This window comes from Pagrus pagrus (genome assembly GCF_965226575.1).
Source record: "Pagrus pagrus genome assembly, chromosome: 9".
In the NCBI taxonomy this organism is placed as follows: domain Eukaryota; kingdom Metazoa; phylum Chordata; class Actinopteri; order Spariformes; family Sparidae; genus Pagrus; species Pagrus pagrus.
This window is the reverse complement of record NC_140193.1, coordinates 4,007,937-4,021,604: the sequence shown is the minus strand read 5'-3', so window position 1 is coordinate 4,021,604 and position 13,668 is coordinate 4,007,937.

Sequence of the window (13,668 nt, the reverse complement as noted above, 5' to 3'; positions counted from 1 at the left end):
AAAAGTCCTGAAAGTTAAAAAGGTCAAAGTCTGCACCAACAGAAGCTCCTCTCTCCCACAGAAAACACTGCTCCTGAAAGCCTCGCCACTAGTCCCGCCTTAATTCTGTGACTTTGTGACGCCACGCTACGTCACCATGTCACACGTTTGCATAATTTACACCTAGTTGCACGCAAGACTTGATTTAGCACAGCTGCTCTGTTGTTGTTAGCGGTGCTGACTCGGGCGTGTGTGCGCTGACCAATCAGAGTAGACTGGGTATTCAGGAGGGAGGGGCCTTAAAGAGACAGGACGTAAAACAGAGCGTATCAGACAGAGGGGGCTGTGGACAGTATAAGAAAAATGATGTATCTGAATAAATGTTTAAAACAACCCTCCCCTCTCTGCTACTTATCATCTACAACCTAATCGTGTTTTTTTACACTACATGTACGTACATCAAAGCACTTTCTGTGTCCGTGCATGATTTTTGCTTTTTGAAGTGAATATTTACTGCACAACATGCAGATGAACTCGCTCCATATTGATGCTGCATCTTGACACCTGGCACGCAGGTTCTCATCTCCATTTTCAGTACATTTCCTTGTTGCGCTTTCATTTTCTCTTCAAATGGTTAATGGCTGCATTTACATAAGGCTTTTATGCAAAGCACTTTACAATCTGCCTCTCATCCGCACATTCAATGACATGTTTACTGTTGGTGCCATTTTAATATCATCATATCGAGTCAGAGCAGAGATACTTGAGTGCATGTAAACATCAGTCAGCAACACTCAGACTGCTGTGGGTTTGCTTGTCGAGAACACGCACACACACACATTTTATGTAGCTTTATATCAAAGACTGAAACACACACACTCACACACCGTCGGCAGCCCACGCATGCACACACAAACTATTTGTGAAGCTTTTAGCTCTCACAGAAGGCTGGCCATGCCCGATGTAACGTGATAGTGACCTGAAAACTGCACTGACGAGACGTGTACGGACACACACACACACACACACACACACACACACACACACATGCATCTGCCTGCTTATTACAAGTCAGCCTTCTGGGTCTGTGCTAACAAAGCTTTTCTAAAAATAATAAGAGACGCTCCTCACTGTCTGATTTCGGACAACAGACTTAAAGGATGTGAGCTGACTTGTTTCTTCCAGTCTGCTGGACGAGTGACTTCACACAATGTTTGTGTCAGAAACATGTTTCAGCACAGATGAAAACAGACTGCAGCTTCTTTTTGTCCACTGCTTGATGATGAAAAAGTATCTTTTTGACACCAATCAAAGAAAATTAAGTCATTTTTATAACCACAGTTCAGCTGAATCACATTCGATGCATAAACACGGTAATGAAATAAAGTTCTGAACTAGTTTAGAAGCAGCTGCTGGTTACATACATGAGATTAACAGTCTGTTGCATTTATCTTCCTCATGTGAACTGAACCAAAGCTACAGCTGAGGACCCTGATATAACACTTCTGCTCCTCTTCCTCCTCCTTCTTCTTCCTCTTCTTCTTTCTCTCTCTCTCCTTCTTCTTCTCCCCCTTCCCGTCCTTCTTCTTCGACCCACCCTCCCCCTCTTCTTCTCCTCCTTCTTGTGTTGTTTTTCTTTCTCTACATTCAGTCAGTTGAAACTTCCACCTGATGATATTTTACAGGATGATTTTAGTATTTGCTGGCTCGTAACAATAAACACCTTCCACCTCGAGGCCAAAAGAAAAACAGACAAACGAGGGATTCAGTATTTCCACATAAAATTGTAATACTAGATTTTGAAACATTTTTATCTCCTTGGAGGGAAATAAAACTATGAAATGACAGAAAACATAATAACCAGTTAACTGGTTCAGTAGATGGAGATGAAGGGAGGAGGGCTTGTGTTGGGGGGACCTGGACTCCTTCAGTACGATCCTGTCTCCGGCCCTGCTCGTGGAAAACACCGTTGAGTTAAGCTAAAATGCAGATAAAGTAAAGTTAGCATCTCAGCTGTCTCAAACACTAACAGAGGACGACAGGTGACGATGTCGCTCCCTCAAAACTGCATCCAGCTACATTTTGCACTCATGCAGTCATAAATCAGAGGAGACAGACCAGAGAGGCTGAACTCAGTCTGATGCCTCCTCTGAAGTTACTGCAGGTATGAGAGCATGATGATAAACTGACTATACAGTGTTTTGCACTATAAAAGCCAGCCTCACTTACTGTAGGGCTCCCGTTACACCAACAACCGCTGCACTGAATATAACACTAGGTGCATAAAGACGTATCGATGTACTGAAAGCTGAGTGTCTCTGAGGGAGCTGCAAAGTGTTTAGATACAAACACACTTATTCTCATTACGTGCGATTGTTTTTATTTTAATATAAATAATGCAGCATATCATACATTTGTAATGCACATTCAATGTAGATTATTTTAGTCCACAGTTATATTACAGACAGAGGAGTTGTTTCTCCTCATGCCGTATCTCTCAACTGCACTGAGCAGGTCGGCTGCAAGAGCGAAAACATTGTTTGTTGCAGGGATCAAACATGTGGCTGTTTTTGTACAAAATGGCACAAAATGCAAAGTTTTAGCTAAATGTTAAAGGGGGAACCTGGAGATTTTGTTTTCCATTTCTGGGTTTTGCGAGGTCATGCGAGAATCAATCCTGCCAGGCTTCAAGTTTTGCGTAGTGAGCGAGGAACAGCGGCCGGCTGAAGCCTTTTTTTCACAGAGAGTTTGATTTAGCAGTTGGCTCTGCTGGTGGTGGCGCTCCCCTACTGTTGATGTGATTGATTGAAGGAAGCCGCTGATGGACAGATGGTTCTTCCAATCAGCTGCCAAGCACTTGTTGAAAGCGTCTGCCCTTACCCAACAGCAACAAAACCATCTGTTGACTCACAACTGACATTAAAGTAAAGCCAAATTTAAGGTAGCAGAGGCCAACGTATCCTGACTTTTGCTTTCCAGTACTTCATAGTTATTTTTTTCATGACAGATAAACTGAACTTCTTCTGTAGAATTGGTGAATTTCCCCTTTAAGTTTTGTGATTTCTGAAATTTTATGTCGGATTCACTTTGAGCAGGTTTGTTACACAAATCATAAGCAACATCTGTCCACTGATACCTCCTACACCTGACAATATAATGCAAGATGAAATGTAATTTAAGACTGAATCAGCAGCTCACTGAAACACAAAACTCCCACATCTTAAAATCACAGAAGTACTGTGATGTAAATGAGCCGCAGTACCAACATGTACTACCATAGTGCTCAGTATGATACTGTTTCCTTGGATTTCTTAATTTTCTTTGTATGATAAGAGGTTTATTTTATTTCTGCCCACTTATTCTAAGATATTTTCTCTTGTATTGTATTATTTATGTCTTCTTTTGGCTTTTATTTGATTGGTAAGCTCAGAGTTTGACAGGAAACAGCTGCCTCGGTTGTTATTTTTTTTATTTTGCCCGGTCTGGCCCTCTGTCCCGACCTCCAGCCTCGTCTCTCCTCCCACAGGACGACCTTACTGTACATTTCTGAGTAACTTCCCAGACCTGCTGTTCTCCACCTGTCCACCAGATGCCCTGGGACTCCCACCTGACTCCCTCATCCACCTGCTCGCCTCTTCACACTCCCAAATCATCCACACCTGCTGACACACCTGCCTCTCATTGGCCGCGTTTCCCAGATTCGTTAAGAAGCTCTTAAGTGCTAAGATCTTCTTAGGAGCGCTCTTAAGAACGCTGTGAAAGAAGGATGTGTTTCCCAGAGTCGCTCTTAGCTTAAGAAGATCTTTCACTAAGAAGGAAATGTAAGATCGAGCTGACCCACTCTTAACAGCCTTCTTAGCGACCGAATGCTCAGTGATCAAGCGCGTCAGGGAAATTTATATCTTCCACTTTGCGAAATAATAAAACAATGCTCAATGTTGAAATGCGCTCATAGCTGCGGACCACTGGCGCAAGAAAAAAAAATAAGAAAATGGTAGATGAAAAAAAACCTTTTTATTGAATTACACGTTTAACTTTTCCGCAACATCTGCATATATGAGTTTATAGTACTACACATAAAAAAAACAACAACCCTGTGGCATTTCACAGATATCAAGGGAACAGATGTATTAAACTCAGCTGAACCTCATCCAGAGAGGCTTCACCTGCTACTCTGTGTTGCCAAAGTCCACGCGTGTGAGAAACCACGGCTGCAATACAGCACATTCTCCCTGCGAACCAACAGCATCGCCGTGCGCGAAGCCAGACGGTTTACATAAATGCATACGTGCGTCAGCACTTCTCCCCTCTGGACGTGCTGTCAGACCGGGCTGTCCAGGCAAAGTACCGGCTGCCCCGTGCGGAGATCCAACGGCCGTTGGATCTCTTTGCCTGGACAGCCCGGTCTGACAGCGCACACACACACACACACACGCACTTATGCGCTGATAAAGAGGTGGGTGATCGATCTGCCTGGCATCGATTGATTCAGCACAGCAGCAGCGCGGTGGACAGCTCCCACTAAGAGCTTCTTCAGAAGCTTCTTTGGCTTGATCTTAAGGTTCTCCTAAGAAGGCAGTTAAGAACGCGTCTGGGAAACACCCGCATCTTAGCGCTCCTTCTTAGCCGAACCCTTCTTAAGAGCCTTCTTAAGTCCTTAAGAACGATCGAATCTGGGAAACGCGGCCATTATGTCTTCAGTCCTTCAGTGTATATAAAGAGCTCAGCAGCCCCTTACTTTCTCTTTGCCATGTTGGCATGGTGTCCCATCTGTTACACTTCCTGTTTCCCTGCTCTTGATTTTATTTAGATGTCTCTTACCTGAGATTGAGCTGCTGGCCTTGACCCCCGAATTTGGTTTCCTTCTCCTGCCTGACTACAAACTGTTTATCTGGTGATGTCCTTTTTCCTCAACTTGTGTGTACATTAAAAACTTTAACATTACTTCTTACTTGGATATGTAAAGATCTATGCTATACAACTGTATAAACAAGAAGAGACACGAGTCCTCAGACAGCTCATCCCACAACTGCTGAGTCAAATCAAATCATTCTGCAGTGACTCCATCAAGCAAAAAAAAAAGTCCTCATTCACTCTAAGATGCTCTTGAACGTGATGCAGAGTCTGTCCGGAGTCTCCTCCTCAGCTCCCAAAGCTGCAGTCAGCATGTACCGAGGGACTGGCTGTGGATGCATTGCCCGGATTTGAGGACAACAGAACGTCCAACAAGCCACCAGATGATCCGGAGCTTAGCAGGGATTTGCAACTGACCCAAATTTGTGCACTGAAAGTGTCAATAGCAGCCTTGCTCCAGTTTGCATGGGGCTGTTTTTTTTCTGTAGTTAGTCTTGGCTCTTGCTCTGTAATTAAATGAGGACATACAGATAATCCATTAAATATGCTGACAGTGGTGCTAAAGATAGCACAGTGAGTGTAATTAGCAATTGTTTGTTTCATTGTATTGATACTCTTTCTTGGATGCAACACATCCTTCAGAGGAGTCTCAAGTGTTGTTTCCTTTGACAAAAAACCCCAACAAATCCTCCACAAGCCTCATAAATTACTGAGTCAATGTACCAAAAATGTGCAGATGCAGCAGCGGCATCACTGCAGAGCTACGTCTCTCTGTGGAGTACAGTGTGTCACCGCTGCTCCAGCTGTTTTATTTTTATGCATCGCAGCAGCAGCAGCAGCAGACTGAAGCTCTTTGGTCGCCTGCCAGTCATCGCTGCAGCTCAGCGTGTGTCAATTGAAATCAAAGTCTGTGTGCATCAATTCGTAGATTACAGTTAGTGGGCCTTCTGGTGGTGATGACGGCCGCGGCTACCGGTGACAGTCTCGCAGAGTGCATCAATAATGCAACGTCTTATCTGCACTCGACTCGAAACTGAAAATGGGACTTTTCTGTGAAGGCAACTTCGCAGACAGACGTCCAATTACTGGCAGCGGAGACATCCTCTAAAAATTATTCATATTGAAAGATTTGATTCCCAGAGCTGCATGTTGTGTTTTCATTTTTTTTGTGTCCTTCTATTCAAAATGCACACTGATGTGCGACGACCATTTTTTATTTCCTCCATCCTTTCCAGATTTGGTTGTTTGAATACAGGAAGCTTTGTGGATGACTGGAGTTAATGAAAAGGGTTCCTCTGAACTCTGGGTGCCCTTTTTTTCTGCTTCCTGTTCGTTAAGTATGAATAAAGACAAATCGTGAATGTCTGACTCAAATCCTCCTCAAGTTATCCGAACAAAAGTGCTGAGATTTCTGCTTTCTACTAACCCAGAACCAAACGGAGCCCATGTGAATTATACATCTGTTTTTAGTTACAAGGCAGTGATACAAGGCATCTTAAGTTTAAAGTGTAAGTCTACTTTTCTGTTACTGTCCCCAAAATAATCGCCAACAAGGCTGGTTTCCATGAACGAATCATCTCTGTGTATTTGAGCCTCAGTCATCGTTGGTTCCTCTGTGTTCACCGTGGCTTCTGGTTTGTCTTCAGTTTTGAGTTTTTCCTTGGGGATTGGATATCAGCTCATCATTAAAACCTGCTTTTTGTTGTTTGACCTGTGTGCCTCTGCGTCTGGGTCCTTTTTTAATTAAATGTGACACAATCATAGTCACCAACAGCAGGCAGGAAGACAAGAAAATATGTCTCCTGAGTGAGCGATGGACTTCACAGGACAATATCCACAACTTGATGAAAAAGCCTTTTTGACTCTTTTGATCAGTGGACCCTGAAGGACTAGAGGACAATAAATTATTGAAGAATGGACACAAATTAAGACTTCATGAGCTCTTCAAAAGTAGAGGGTCAACACTTATTTCTGTCTCTTGTGTTTTACTACATCGACAAATCTGCATGAATTATTCTTTAGGTCTTATGTTTCCCTTTTAATGAACTGAACGCCTGCTTCCACAAGTTGATCCGAACTCACACACTTCATCATCCCCTCCTTAACCACCGAGAAATCGACGGCTTCGTTAACACACAGACCTGCGTGTGAAATCAGCTGCTGCAGAACTCATGAGACGCAGCTGTCTTCCTCTCTTTAACCCTCCCAACAGTGATTTCAGATCTTTAACTGAAGGATCACACATCACTCGGAGAAATACTACGAGACGTGTCACATCTTACAAACACACCCTATTTTTACGCTGCAGGGATTCTTCAAAGGAAGAAACATATTAATGCTGAAGACGTCCAAAAATAGCAGCACAGCGACACGTTGTCGGTGAGGATGCAGAGGTGTAGGAGAGGTTTACTCTCTGTGTGTTTTTATTTCCTGGTAAACTGGTGATTGTTTCTCTGCCTCTCCTCCTACTCGTAGCACTACAGTATATTTATTTTATAGACAAAAGCATATAATCATGTTCAAACCACGATCACAGGACTTTTTCTGTCTACTTCATGCTGCTGATGGTGAACCATAGAGCTGCGGTGGGTGCAGGGTCGACTATAACTACACATCTCAAGTGGATCATATTCTGATGATAAAGAGTCATTATGGGGAAAATGCATTCACTGTTTTACAGCCGCTCTCTTTCCAATGATTGTGTTTGTGTCGAAATGCTTTGTGTACCGCACATGAAGAAGCTACAATACAACGTGTGGACATTATGCTAAAATCACATCAGAGCCAGTGAATTATTAAAGTAAATTAGAGTAAATTATGTTTCATTTGTTACAATGTTAATGTGTGTCTGTTTCAGTAAGTTGTGTAAAATATAAATATAACAGGATGTGATCATTTGCTCAATATTTTTGACTTAAACTCAATTGAAAACATCGCAAGACACTTAAATGTTTTACCTCATCAGTTTCATTGAACTTTGTAAATACAAGATGGAGGTAAACAGGTTCATTAACAGGTGATAGTAGCGTGATTATATGGAAGGAGCAGGCGAGGTTCACCACTTGAAACAGATGATTGTATAAAGGAGATTACTACACAAAACACGTCAGTGAACACAGTTTGTTCCCAAATGATTGCATCCTGTTTTTATTCATGTTTTACACAGTGTGCTAACTCAGTGTTGTACGTAGCACCTGCCTCATGTATTTTCTTCTCCACCTGTAAGATGAGAGAAGATTGCAGACCATCATATTTCCAACATCGTTTTTCGAGAGTCGTTTAGTAACTAACATGTCCCGGTTCTGACAGATGGACATTGAGGACTGAGGACACAGCCGTGCTGCACTGCAGGGTCACTGATGCAGAGCCTGAGTCAGCGCTCCATATACTCTGAGTCATGATCCTGGTCAGTGGAGCTCAGTGGTGTTAGTTGCTGTTACGAGCCCCCTCTTCTGTGTTTTGTCCTCCTCTGTCCTCCTCTTCCTTCTCTCAGGAGCTGCTCATCAGGCAATAACCCCATATTTAAGGGAGGGTGGAGGAGGAGTTCATTTATCAACTTTCTCAACAGCTCACGTTACTGACAGGTGACCATGTGAGCTATTCACAATATTATATAAAGAAATGTCGTCGTGTTTTTGGAGTTTGCAATCTAGTTTCTGACTTGCCGTTGTGTTTTGCACCCGTCGGCCACCGTCATGGCGCCCTGTTCTGATATGTTGCAGGTCACAAAGTAGAGCCAATAGAGCTAAAGGTGGTTATTAAATATTCAAACTGACTATATTTAATTAATTTTCATTTCTGGGATCTCTTAAAGAAACTCCTCTTCACTTGAGTTGTGTCACATCCTACAAACATCCTATTTTTACTGAATGCTGAGTTTGTCTTCAGAGGCAGAGACGACTCTGACAACACTGAGGGTGAACTTGCCCAAGATAGCAGCGCAGACTGAATATTAGCGCTGCATAAATCGACTCACTGCAGGTGCATATTGCTAATTTATTTACACGCCATGCCAGTGGGATGTGGAAGTAAACAAAACATGTGGAAACCAGAAATAGCTTCAAGAAGTCAGAACAACAACAGAGGCTGCAGGGAAGAGTGAGAGGAGCTGGGACGCTTCAGATCCGTCAGAAAAGGTGCAGATATCCTCCAACAGAGCAGAGTGTGATTTATTTCACGTGTTGACAAAGAAGAAAAGGAAGACGCTTTTATATGATCACTTGAAGCAGCTGTAAACAGTCGTGCGACGCTGCGCCGGCGTGTGAAGAAACCAGATCGTCATCATGTCAAACAGCACGAGCTGAAGCAAAATGTTGTTTTCTCTTTCCGTGGGTGTCATTTTGCAGAAATGAATCTCTGCAGCGTGACTGCTGCGACTCTACAGCCTTACAAACAGCAGAGTGAACAGCATGCATAAAGGTTTTCAGGGGCTCAACACAACACATTGTTTCACATCCAGAGAGCAACTTAATGAATCCCGACTGAGCGGAGAAACATATGGCCCGCATCAGCTCCAGTCCCGAGACGGCTCCGTACAAACTGTAGTTTTTCTTCTTTTTCCATACACAGAAGAAAACCTTGTGTATCCGCTTCACGAGACAGGTGTGTGGGCGAGAGACGAGTGGGTCACAAGCAGCAGACAAACTCCTGCATACATAATACATTAAGCACCTTTCCATTGTTATTATTCTACAAAAGTGCCCTCTCGGATGCCCCGTGGTCGATGAAACATGATTAAGTGCCCTCTGGAGTGCCCTTTTTTTATTATTTTTTTCGACCTCTGCTCCTCAAACATCCCGAGTCTGCCTCTGTTAATCAGAATAATATCCCAATCAGAACAAAAATGCCTCATGTAACCATCTCAATCAGGAGAGACTGGCCTGATGGGAAGGGATTATCAATCAAATCCAGAGGGCTGGTTCAAACCTTTGGATAATCGGTACATAGAAAAATATTAGCGTCTACTAACCATTCAATGCTTCATGTGATTGTTTAGTTTTGAAACACGGCAGAATCAACCAATCATGTCGTCGCCGTCCAACTTTAAATGTGCTCTCCTCTCTGCTGTGAGTGGCGGTCGTTTCAGTGCAGAACGGTTGTGACCCTCCACCACCTCATTCACCTCAGAGTCCACCTCATCACATCCAGGTCTCCAGCCATTCATCTTCATCACATCGTCCCCCATCACCGGCGTCCAGCCTCCATCAGGAGGGATGGACGGGGGTTCCTTTACTACTCACAGCTTCACCTTCCCTCTTAAAATATAAAGGACGTCACACTGGGGCCTGATTGCTTAAGACATAGACATATATATAAATAATAATGTGTCTGTCCTGATGGAAAATGGAAAATTGTGTTAAGAGGCAGAGCAAATGAACGACTGAATGAAATCTCTCTGTTAGCGGAGTGGAGCGAGGCACTGAGACGGGTGAACACGGCGTGTAGAGCTGGAACATGTTCACGTTTAACTCGGAGAACTGAGGATTTATTTCGACCAAACCAGAGGCGATCGTGGAAAGACATGTTGGCACTCGGAAAATCCAACCCAAGTCCTTCACAAGGGATAAACAAGTCGTCCACAGGCTTGTAAAGGCAACAGAGAGAGAGGGAAGGTCTCGTTTTTCACATCGTGTCACAATCCGCTCACATATGCCGATAAAAGTGATTAATACATGTACATTTCTAGAAATTGTAAAAAAAGAGCCCCTTTAAATGCATTTTTGCAGACGTTTTGTCCAGCGAAGCAGAGCTGCTGACCTGTGAGGTTACGACCTTCATCGGGCCAAAAAACAAAAACAAAACCAGACATCACATCACCGGCGTCAGCGTCTCTCTTCACTGCTCCTGCTCAGCAGGTCGTCGTGGAACAACTACTGTGTAATGAAGAGTGTCAAACCAGCTGCTGACATCTTTATACCTGATCCATTCGCGGGCCTGGCGCTAATCAATTAGCGGTAGAGGGTCTGTTTACTGAGGAGAAAATTGGACTGAACAGATGATATATGTGCTCCTCAGCCGGCTGAATGGAACAATATATTGTAATGGTATTGGATGAACATAAAATCAGACTCCACTTCCATTAGCTTCGAGTTTACTTCGGTGGAACCGGACTGATAATTGATTATTTAGAAGTCTGTCTGCAATCTGCTGACACGGCACCTATTCAACACTCAATACAGTGATATAAAAGCTGCTCGCTCCTCCGGTGTGGACATGATTGGCCCAGTATTCACTCCCCGTGGTTAACAATTAGATATGATATGAAAATGGCCGCTGGTCAGGAGATCAGTCGGCGACCTGCTGCTGTTCGCGCTGCACACTTCTCCAACATGTCGGCCTGGTTTAAGAGCCTCTCTGCTCTGGAAGCGATCATTACAATTAACGGCCGGTTTGATTTTACTATATTTGCTCGAACATGAAAGTGGCTCATAGAGAGCGCGATGCAGGAGCCTCCAGGGTGCCGTTACAGCGGAGAACATGTAGTTCAGAGGTTCAGCTTTTTTAATTGTGTTCATCCCTCCACACAGGCTGCTGTCACATTTCAACAGTTTTATTATACGTTATGTTTTGACTAATAGAGAGCAGAGAGGTTGTGTGTGGTTCTCGCTTCACTGTCATCTTCCTCAGGATCTCCTCATGCTAGTTTCAACCTTCTGTATTTCCAAAAAAAAAAATGTGGCTATTGGCTGTATTGGTTGTGTTGTGTGTTCGTTGTTTGTCATTCGTATTTGTGTGTTCATTGGGACACACATGGTGCTGTGTGTTGTACATCACTGCCGGCTGATGGAGACTCAGCTGTGACTCTAAGACGTCACGTTCTTTTTTATTTTTCATCCATTTTCTTTTCTTATCGTACTGAGAGCTTTTTCTTCAACTTGGTTTTGGGGAGGTGGAAACTGGTGATTGGTCTGTAGCTACTGTGTCTACTTCTTCTCTACCTTCTCCTTCGTCTTCATCTTTGTCTTCTCCTCCTCCTTCTTCTTCTTTTTTTCTTCTCCTCATCCTCGTCCTCGTCCTCGTCCTTCTTCTTCTTCTTCTTCTTCTTCATCTCCTCCCCCTCTTTTATCTTCATCTTCTTCTCCATCTTCTTCTTTGTCCCCTCCTCCTCCTTCTTCTTCTTCTTCTTCTTCTTCTTCTTCTTCTTCGTCTCCTCCCCCTCCTTCATCTTCTTCTTCTTCGTCTTCTCGCCCTCCTTCATCTTATTCTTTGTCCCCCTCCACCTCCTCCTCCTTCTTCTTCTCTTCCCCTCTTCCTTCATCTTCTCCTCCTCCTCCTTCTTTATTTTTTCTATTGATTGACAGTTTAACTCGCTGTAGCTACTGTGTCTACTTCTTCTCTTCCTTCTCCTTCATCTTCATCTTTGTCTTCTCCTCCTCCTTCTTCTTCTTCTTCTTCTTCTTTATCTCCTCGCCCTCCTTCATCTTATTCTTTGTCCCCCCTCCACCTCCTCCTCCTCCTCCTTCTCTTCCCCTCTTCCTTCATCTTCTCCTCCTCCTTCTTCTTCTTCTTCTTCTCCTCCTTCTTCTTCTTCTTCTTCTTCTCCTCCTCCTCCTCCTCCTCCTTCTTCTTCTTCTTCTTCTTCTTCTTCTTCTCCTTCTCCTTCTCCTTCTCCTTTATTTTTTCTATTGATTGACAGTTTAACTCGCTGCAGTGTTCTTCTGCATTTATTATCACTGACTGCTGTCTGAAAGCCAGATTGCCTCTCGGGGACATTAATGTTTTACTGTTGTTTCCTGCCTGTTGGGTTCTGCACCGGACCGGCCCGTCATGTGATCCGTTTACTCCTCTGGAGCTCAGACAGCACCTGCTCCTGGACCAAAAAACAATTCAAATGTGGTCGTTAATTTAACCTTTAATTCGCGTCTTGGCGGTGATATTATTGTTTCATTAAGAAGATATTAAAGTTTTGCCTTAATGTGCCTTTGTTATGCTGCAGGTGTCTATAGTTTATTGCATCAATTTAACATTATAATGTGTAACTGACAGTTAACCAGCTGCAAACAACATCCCGTCAGGCGGTCCGAGCTGTAACTGATGTTGAAGCTTCAGCATCAGGCGTCTTATTGTGGAAAACAAGAACCTGAGTTTGTGCAGGTGAGAAATTCTCGCAATGTTCGATGATGATAACGATAAAAAACGTAACGACCCTTCAGCTGAAAGTGGAGTTTACAAGGTGGATTATAGGAAGAAGGAAAAGAAGTAAAGAAAAACACAACAGAGCTCCACTTAAAGTAAAGTAATGTAATAAAATGGAGGATGCACAGAGGCCTTGTGAAGGTTTCCTCTGCTCTCAACAAAGAATGATCAGTAAACACACACAAACACACACACACTGCACTTTGTTAAAAGGCTAAATGTGTTTCTATCTTGTCTAAGGCGAGCGTCATTAAGACTAGAGATGTCTGAACCCTAAACTAAAGTATGCTGTTACAGCTTGACAGTTGTGAAAGTCATTTCACAGTCATTTCAATGAGAATGGGATCTCGAGAGGAGGCATTGTGCTTTAATAAGTGTTATCAATATGAAATGAAAACGACTAAATTAAACGTATTACCATAAATTCCCAGCGTGGCTCTTTCATTCTTACATAATCACAGTGGTTATCCTGTTTCCATAGCTGAACATATAATACAGACGTTTTCTCAAGTACGAGGTCAAACATCATTAAAATATTATAACGTTTCTCTGCGATACATCTCACTTCTCAATTCATCACAGACGTCTTACTGCGAGGGTTATTCCCTCCGCGGATTCAGTTTCTCTCCTTCTATTCTCTCTGTAATTACAAAAAAGTCTTAAATAGACTTGTGCATTAATCATTTCCTGTCAGCCGCA